Source organism: Mirounga leonina, unplaced genomic scaffold (genome assembly GCF_011800145.1).
Source record: "Mirounga leonina isolate KUSES-001 unplaced genomic scaffold, KU_Mleo_1.0 Mir_129, whole genome shotgun sequence".
In the NCBI taxonomy this organism is placed as follows: domain Eukaryota; kingdom Metazoa; phylum Chordata; class Mammalia; order Carnivora; family Phocidae; genus Mirounga; species Mirounga leonina.
The window spans coordinates 11345924-11355512 of NW_023270323.1; positions in this window are offsets into that span (position 1 = coordinate 11345924).

A 9589-nucleotide genomic window follows, 5' to 3' on the forward strand; every position below is an offset into this window, starting at 1 on the left:
TGCAGAAATCTTACAAAAGAGATTATATTTTATGTGAAGTATCATTGGTTTCTCAGTTACTATAGAAAATATTCTATCAAATTACTAGTCTTTCAGGGTCCATTGGTTTAGTTCCCAGTTTCTGTTTGGTGGTCATCAGTGCCAGGCCACTGCCTCTCTCTTCCCCCACAGTGTCGTATAAGTATGTTTTCTTTAGATGACACAGATGATTATTTCAGTCTTGCTCTAGTTATAGATTAAGCCAAACAAAATGTAACAGCTCTAAGGCACAAGAGGCCTGTAATGAAGGAGAATACAAAGAGCCAAAGTAGTTAATTTGATATGATCATGAATGAAATTAATGTTTATATAGTTTTGGTAAAATCAAAGTCCTGAGTTAATATTTGTAAGATAAGTACAAAAACTCTTGTTTAATTTTGTCTGTTTCATACTGCTATTGTAACCATTCTCTGAAAGGCATATATTTATATTAGTAATACGGCATTTTTCCCTTGAAAATAATATTGTTTTATACGGTACTTTTAACAATGTAAAGAAAAATGTATTCATTATTTTGCCTTGGACTTTTAAATTTCTTCTTGCCAACATGGATTGTTTTTGACTTTGAAAGAACTAGAGATTCCTTTTTTTATTCTTTCATAAATGAATTTGATATTTGTTGTTACTTTCACTTTTGTATATGATAAATATTGCCTGTGTGTTTGAAGACAAAGAAAAAAGCTTATAGATTCACTATAAGTTTCCTGAGAAATCTTAATATGCCTGGCACCTGATTAATAATATTTTAGTAGAGAATAAATTTTTATTTAGGCATCAGCAAATCATTTGATTCACTTACCACCTCAGTGTTTGAAGATAGGTATGAATGACTTACCATGTTTTTGTAATTTCTAGAAACTCCTCAATGCCAACTAATAATACCCAATAACATGCAGTTCAACTGTTATGTCATGCTTTTACTCCTATTACTACTTTTAAAAATTGATAGTGAAAGATGCATAGATATAGATTGTACAAAGAATTTCAAGTTCTTTTTTTTTTTTTTTAAGATTTTTATTTATTTATTTGACAGAGACAGAGATAGTGAGAGCAGGAACACAAGCAGGGGGAATGGGAGAGGGAGAAGCAGACTCCCCGCCTAGCAGGGAACCTGATGTGGGACTCAATCCCAGGGCCCTGGGATCATGACCTGAGCCGAAGGCAGCCACTCAACCCACTGAGCCACCCAGGCACCCCAGAATTTCAACTTCTTACATCTCATCTTCACCAAAAAGAACACATACAACAATGCACAACTCAAAAAAAGATAACTTCACTATGCAAAACTGAGTAAGAGTGAACATATACATTTGTTCAGACAGAACATCTGTCAGCAGGATTTGATGTGATTGAAATATCATTGGTGAAGTTTTGATAAAGTACTAATTGTTTTTCTTTGTTTTTATTTTCCTGTTTGTGAATATATATAATTTTCATGGAAGAATCTTGACTTAATTTTCCTAATTAGAGAACTAATAGAATCTATAATTTGACAGTTTTTATCATATTTTTGATAGCACATTGTTATTATTTTTTAAAGATTTTATTTATTTTGAGAGAGAGAGAGAGAGCATAAGCCAGGTGGAGAGGCAGAGGGAGAAGCAGACTCCCCACTGAGCAGTGAGCCCGATGTGGGACTCCATCCCAGGACCCTGGGATCATGACCTGAGCTGAAGGCAGATGCTTAACCCACTGAGCCACCCAGGCAGCCTTAGAGCTGTTACATTTTATCTGGCTTAATCTATAACTAGAGCAAGACTGAAATACTCATCTGTGTCATCTAAAGAAAACATACTTATACGACACTATGGGGGAAGAGAGAGGCAGTGGCCTGGCACTGATGACCACCAAACAGAAACTGGGAACTAAACCAATGGACCTGTCTTACTCTTGCTGTGGACAGCAGCAAGAGTAAGAAACATGTGAAAGAGAGCCACCCACATGCCCCATATAGCACATTATTATTTTTTAACCTCTAGAGAGTTGGAAGGGGCATATACCTTCTTTACTTATGGCAGTTATTAATTAGATAGTTAATTTTTTCTCATTATTTTATATTTCTTGAAATTTTTTCTCTCCTTGTTTTGAGGCATGCAGCTGATTTTTCCATTTCTTTCTGTTGTCTTTTATTTGAGACAAGAGTATGTTCATATACCTAAAGAAATTCAAATACACATGGTACAATGACTTCTGATTGTCTCCTAGGTCTCTCCCTATGTTCAAAGTAATTTTTTTTCCCACTTGAAATAGAAGAGGGCCAATAAATTTAATATATACCCAAAAGATAATATGAATTGGAATAGAAGACCATTCATTCAAACACCATTGACATTCTGTAATAGTGATTTCCCCATGAATATAGAATAGGCTTTGCTCCTGGGAAGAATCTTAGAAGGGCCAGAGAAAAACAAACTCTCCTTTGATTTCACAGTTCCAAGCCAAACCAACCATGCTGTGAAGCCCTGTGAAGAGAAGTATTCCTAGGTTAACTTGGTGGATAGTTATGTGCTGCATTTTTTTCTTTGTCTCCTCTACCAAGTCCCCATTATGAGCTCCACCCTAAGAAATAGGTTTCCAACCGAGCTGCCCAGGTTGTGGGGGGGTGGGGGGTGGCTGGGGGATGGAAAATAAATGATAGAAAGAAAGGTGAAAGGGTTTAATTATTTATACAATTCCAAGCCACATAGCTTCCCATTAAAATCTTGTTGAAAAAAAATTGATTTCAACGTGATTAGACTTTTAGCATTTGTTTTATGATCTTTGACTATACCAAGAACAATATTTTCTTTAAATATGAGAAATTAAAATCTTTGATAAAGCAGTGTGTTATTTAAATTTTAAGTAATTACTATTTAACAGTATAGAAAATGATTCAAAATTTAGCCAAATTAAAACCACTGATTTAATTAATTAATTTTTTAAAAAAGATTTTATTTATTTATTTGAGAGAGAGAGACAGAGATAGTGAGAGAGAGCAGAAGCAGGGAGGAGAGGGAGAAGCAGACTCCCCACTGAGCAGGGAGCCCAATGTGGGACCTGATCCCAGGACCCTGGGATCATGACCTGAGCCGAAGGCAGACGCTTAACAGACTGAGCCACTCAGGCGCCCCAACTAACATAAAAAATTGTTATGTTAAATAAAGTAAGACATAGAACAGTGCATGTGGGAATTAATTAAAAGGACTATTAAAAATGGTTACTTGTAAGGAACAGGGAGGAATGGACAGCATTCCTGAATGTGGACAGCAGCAAGAGTAAGACTTCTCACTGTGTACATTTTGATGTCATTTTGCTTTAAGAAACATGTGAAATTACCTAGTCAGAATAAGCACAACAAAAGGTATGCATACAGGGTGCCTGGGTGGCTCAGTCAGTTAAGCATCTACCTTCGGCTCAGGTCATGATCCCAGGCTCCTGGGATTGAGCCCCGCATCGGGCTCCCTGCTCAGTGGGAAGCTTGCTTCTCCTTCTCCCACTCCCCCTGCTTGTGTTCCCTCCCTCACTGTCTCTCTCTCCATCAAATAAATAAATAAAATCTAAAAAAAAATATTAAGAGAGAGAGTGTTAGTTTTTATAGATGATCAAGCTTCTAACTTGTACATTAGAAACTATGGAAAAGACACATAGACTAACCTGTAGCCTGAGAAGCAGAGAAAGTTTGTAGTGAAAGAGAAATAAAAGCAACATGTAAAAAAAGCAGAGATGGATTTTCAATTCTACCCTTCCTTAAGTTAGTTGCATTTATGCTTTGGGCTCCTTGAGTTAAACAATACAAAACAAGAAACTATATTGTATGATATCATTTATATAAAGTTCAAATGTAGGTAAACTAAAATAAAATGATAGTATTTTAGAAAGCATATTTAAGTGGTAAAAGCAAAAAGAAAAACAAGAAAGCGAGGGGTGGGTGGGTGGCTCAGTCATTAAGCATCTGCCTTCCACTCAGGTCATGATCCCAGGGTCCTGGGATGGAGCCCCACATCAGGCTCCCTGCTCGGCAGGAAGCCTGTTTCTCCCTCTCCCACTCCCCGCTGCTTGTGTTCCTTCTCTCCCTGTCTCTCTCTGTCAGATAAATACATAAAATCTTAAAAAAAAAAAAAAAAACAAAAAAAGGCATGCATACAGAACCTTAAACAGGAAAAGAAATATCTGAGGAAAGAAAATAAAGCTGTGGGGAAGGAAATAGAGGTGGGGAAGATTCTTGAAAACGGCTTTTTTTTTTCTCTGAGAGTAAAGAGATACTCTACTGATCCACTGTATTGCTATAGGAGTGACATGAACTTGGTATCTTTCTTCCTTTTCTCTGCAGCTCATTCTGTTAAAGATCTGTTGTTACTGTTACAAGATACTGGGTGGGGGGTGAGTTTCCAAGTTGGATTTATATTTTCTATATGGATCTTTAAAGGTTCCATGATATATATGAATTTTAAAATAATGCTTAAGAATAACAGTGTCATCTTATTTAACTTGCTTCCAATATTTTTAAAAAATAACTTCATTGTTCCTCTAATATAGATGCCTTTATATATGTAATGATAGAGCTGGTAATCTATCATTATCTAGTAAAGCTATTTTTTCTTGTTTGCTTATAATAAGGTCTGAAATAGCTTTTCCATTAGGAATCTGGATCATCAGGATTTTCTGTCTGAAATCCTTCATTATGTTGCAAGTTGGAACTTGATATGCAAGATGTCAGTCAAGACAAAAGTTTTCTTTTTATATATTCTGTCCTCCATGCATTTTTCCTTTTTTTCATTCAGTCAAAATTTACTGAGAGACAACTCTTATAAATTGCATTTTTCTAAACACTTCTAAAATATGGGAAACAATATGGGAAACAATGATTAAGCTAAGAATAGTTTATGATTTGAATGTTCATAATTTATAAATATAATTCAAATAATTCTTTAGATCTTTTAAACAACAGCAAGAAACAAAAAAAGCAAACAACAAACAACACTCAAAAACAAACAAACAAACCCCAAATGGTCCACTGGCTCTTATTCCCCTCCACCCCCTTTTTAGATGCAACTAGTTTTAATTTTTCCAGCTCTTTCTTCTGATACTTACTTTCATGTTCCTAAATAACATCCATTAGCTGCTGTTGAACGGCAGCATACTAAGGTGATATTCAAGAGCTGCTAGAATGCAAATCCCAGCTTTGTAGTCACCACTTCCCTTTATCTTGGTCACTGTTTCTTGATAAGTACAACTGACATATTGTGCCAGATAACTTTTTGGTGTAGGGAGCTATTCTGTGCATTTTAGGATGTGTAGCATATCCGTGGTCTCTACCCATTAGATTCCAGTAGCACCCTCACCCTAGCGGTAACAACTAAAAATGTCTTTAGGCATTGCCAAACGTCCCCAGGAGAAATAAAATCACCTCCAGTTGAGAACCACGGATCTTGGGGAAGCTAAGTTTTCTGTGACTTTGTTTCTTCATCAGCAAATTGGAATTAATAATAGTACCAACTCATAGAGCCAATATAATGATTAAATGAATAGTATTTCTGGAGTACTTACTGCCTTGCACAGTAAGTGTTCTATAAATATTTGCTACATACGATTATATATTTAATTTTTCAGTTTTATGTTTTATCCATTAGACTTCCATTCCGCCCATTTTCCCAATACAATTATCACAATTTCTGTTTATATTAATATTCAGCCTTTATAATGATTATGATCATGTATTATTCAAAATTGAGTCACACAGTGCATTAGGATATTCATTTACATTCAGTATATTTATTTTCCTGTACTTTTTTTCCTCCTAGAGTAAATAATTGCATCTTTTTTTGTTTTTGTTTGCTTAGTTTTCTATGTAGCTAAATATCCCTAAGCAGTCTGTTAGAAACATAAATCTACCTGATAAGATTGGACACATTTGGCAAATTAACAATTTTTCTTTCCCTCTCAGAGACATTTTTCTTAGAACTTTGCATTCTCCTGCTCCAATATAGACTTGTTGCTCTTTAGGCCTAGCATCTGGAATTTCTTTGCACCATTGTCCTGGGATTCCTCTTATCTTTATTGTGTGTTTGATCCCCGTTTTCTGGAACTTATGCCTTGTTCTTTCTCCTTCTAGTTTTCTCCTTTGATTTGGTGAATTACACCCTCCAATAGACCCTTTGAATGTCTAAAAATATATTTATTTTAATATAATTATTATATTTTGGAAATTATTTCCCCTCAAAATATTAAAAGTATTGTTTCATTGTTTCTTAACTTACAGGGTTGCAGTTGAAAAGTTTGATACCATTCCAGTTCCTGAATATTTGTATATAAATTGTTTCTCCTCAATGGAATGTTTGCAATTCTTGTCCATTTTGTCCATGGTGCTCTGAAGTTTTACAATGATGAGCATAATATACATCTTTTTAATATCATTATGCTGGGTACTGAAAATCCAGGCTTTTTAATTCAAGGAAATTTTCCTGTAATATACCTCCATTAATAACTCTGCTTGTCCCTTCCAACCCTGAATACCTCTGCTTTCTCCTTATGGAGCTACCATTACTCACATGCTGAACCTCGAATTTTCTGATACTCGACTCTCCCTTAATTTTCTTCTCTTTGTCTTTTCTCGTCTCTTTTTTTGGAAAGTTTTTTAATGTCTTCTTTCTTTCTTTCTTCCTTCCTTCCTTTCTGTTTTTGGCTTTTATTTTTAGTTATAGAAGCTCTTTGAAGTTCTTTGAGTGATCCTTTTAAAAATACAGAGTATTATGTTATCTTTCCTAGGACGCAATATCTTTTCCTCTCCCTGAAGGTACCAATGATACTTTTGAATATTTTCTTTGCTCATTGTACTGTTTCCTCCAAGTGCCTTTTCCACCCTGTTTATTTAGTCTTGTCTTTTATGTTAGAGGCTTCTCTCAAATGTCCTGTGATCCTTGTCTATCCTTTCATGTTTAAGAAATAAAACTGTCCTTATTTTCAGATGGCATGATTGTTACCTCAAAATCCCAAGAAATAAAAAAAAAAATCTAAAATTAATGAGTGAATTATTTAGTTGGGTCATAGGATACAAAATCAGTTATCTTTCTTTGCAATGAACAATTGGAAATTGAAACTTTAAAAAATATCACAACAGCATCAAAACATGAATATTATGGGATAAATCTAAGAAAAATATAGAAGATTCATACACTGAAAACTGTAAGACATTGGTGAGAGAAATGAAAGGGGACCTAATAACTGGAAGGATATAAAAGAATTGCTCTTTTTAAGATGTCGGTTATCTCACATTTATCTATAGAATCCATCAATTCAAATAAAAATTGAAACTACTTTTTGATAGAAATGGACAGACTTACTCTAAAATTTATTTAGAAATGCAAAGGCAAAATTATTTTGAAACAGAAAAACTATATGGTCAAATGATCTTCAACGAAGATGACATAGTAACTTAATGGTGTAAAAGGTTTTTAAAAGATGGTGCTGGAACAATTGAATATCATATGCAAAAAATTGTAATGTGAAATTTTATATTAAACCTAAAACCTATGTCCCAATAGATTAAAAAAAAATTAACTTCAAATGAATCATTGACCAAAAACTATGAAATTTTCTAGAAGAAAGTTTTAAACATTTTTAGAAGAAAACATAGAAGAGGGTGCCTGGGAGGCTCAGTGGGTTAAGTATCTGCCTTCGGCTCAGATCATGATCCCAGGGTCCTGGGATTGAGTCCTGCATTGGGCTCCCTAGTCAGTGGGGAGTCTGCTTCTCCTTCTCCTTCTGCCCCTCCCTCCTGCTCGTGCTCTCTCTTTCTCTCTCTCAAATAAATAAATAAAATCTTAAAAAAGAAAAAAGAAAACAGAAGAAAATGTTTGTGACCTTTGGTTAGCAAAGATTTCTTAGGACATAAAAAGAATAAACTATAAAAGAAAGAAATTGATACATATTATGAAAATTAAGACCCTTACTAGCTCAGTCAGTAGACCTTGGGACTCTTGATCTCAGGGTTGTAAGTTCAAGCCTCAAGTTGAGGTAGGGTTTATTTAATAAAAGCAAAGCAAAACAAAACAATTTAAAAAAATAAAGCAGGGCGCCTGGGTGGCTCAGTCGTTAAGCGTCTGCCTTCGGCTCAGGTCATGATCCCAGGGTCCTGGGATCGAGTCCCACATCGGGCTCTCTGCTTGGCAAGAAGCCTGCTTCTCCCTCTCCCACTCCCCCTGCTTGTGTTCCTGCTCTCGCTATCTCTCTCTTTGTCAAATAAATAAATAAAATCTTTAAAAAAAAAAAAATAAAGCAAACAAAATTAAGACCTTGTGCTCTTCAAAAGACTGCTGCAAATGAAAAAAACAAGCCACAGATTAAAACCACAGATTAGGAGAAAATATTTGTTAAAGACACGTCTGATTGAGAATTTATATACAGGGGCACCTGGGTGGCTCAGTAGGTTTGAGTGGCCAACTATTGATTTTGACTCAGCATGATCTCAGGGTCCTGGGATTGAGCCCGGAGTGGAGCTCCATGCTCAGAGGGGAGTCTGCTTGAGATTCTCTCTCTCCCTCTCCCTCTGCCACTTCTCCCCCACCCCCCGACTCTCTTGCTCTCTCTCTACCTCTCAAATAAATAAATAGGGTGCCTGGGTGGCTCAGATGGTTAAGCGTCTGCCTTCGGCTCAGGTCATGATCCCAGGGTCCTGGGATCGAGTCCCGCATCGGGCTCCCTGCTCAGCGGGGAGCCTGCCTCTCTCTCTCTCTCTGTCTCTTATGAATAAATAAATAAAATCTTTTAAAAATAAATAAATAATAAATAATAAATAATAAATAAATAAATAAGTATTTTTGGGGTGCCTGGGTGGCTCAGTTGTTAAGCGTCTGCCTTCGGCTCAGGTCATGATCCCAGGGTCCTGGGATCGAGCTCCGCATCGGGCTCCTTGCTCTGTGGGAAGACTGCTTCTCTCTCTCCCACTCCCTTGCTTGTGTTCCTGCTCTCGCTATCTCTCTCTCTGTAAAATGAATAAATAAAAAAAATCTTAAAAAAAAAATATTTTTTAAAAAAAGAATTTATATCCAGAATATATAAAGAACTCTCAAAACTCAAGAAGACAACCCAGTTTTTTAAATGAGCAAAAGAAAAAAAAATGAGCAAAAGATTTAAGCAAACATTTCATTAAAGAAGATATCCAGGGGTGCCTTGGGTGGCTCAGTGGGTTAAATGTCTGCCTTCTGCTCAGGTCATGATTCCAGGGTCCTGGGATTGAGTCCTGGCTGGGGCTCCCTGCTCAGTAGGGAGCCTGCATCTCCCTCTCCTGCTCCCCCTGCTTGTGCTCTCTCTCTGTCAAATAAAATCTTGTAAAAAAAAAAATAAAGAAGGTATCCAGCTGACAAATAAGCATGTGATTATTCATAATTATGAATGAATAATTCATTAATTAATGAATAATCAACATAATAACTCATTAGGGAAATGCAAATAAAAACTAAAATGAGATATCATTATAAATATTCCAGAATGGCTAAATTTAACAAGTTTGACAATGCTAGCTACTGGTAAGGATGAAGATTACTGGAACTTTCCAACTTTACTGTTGGAATGT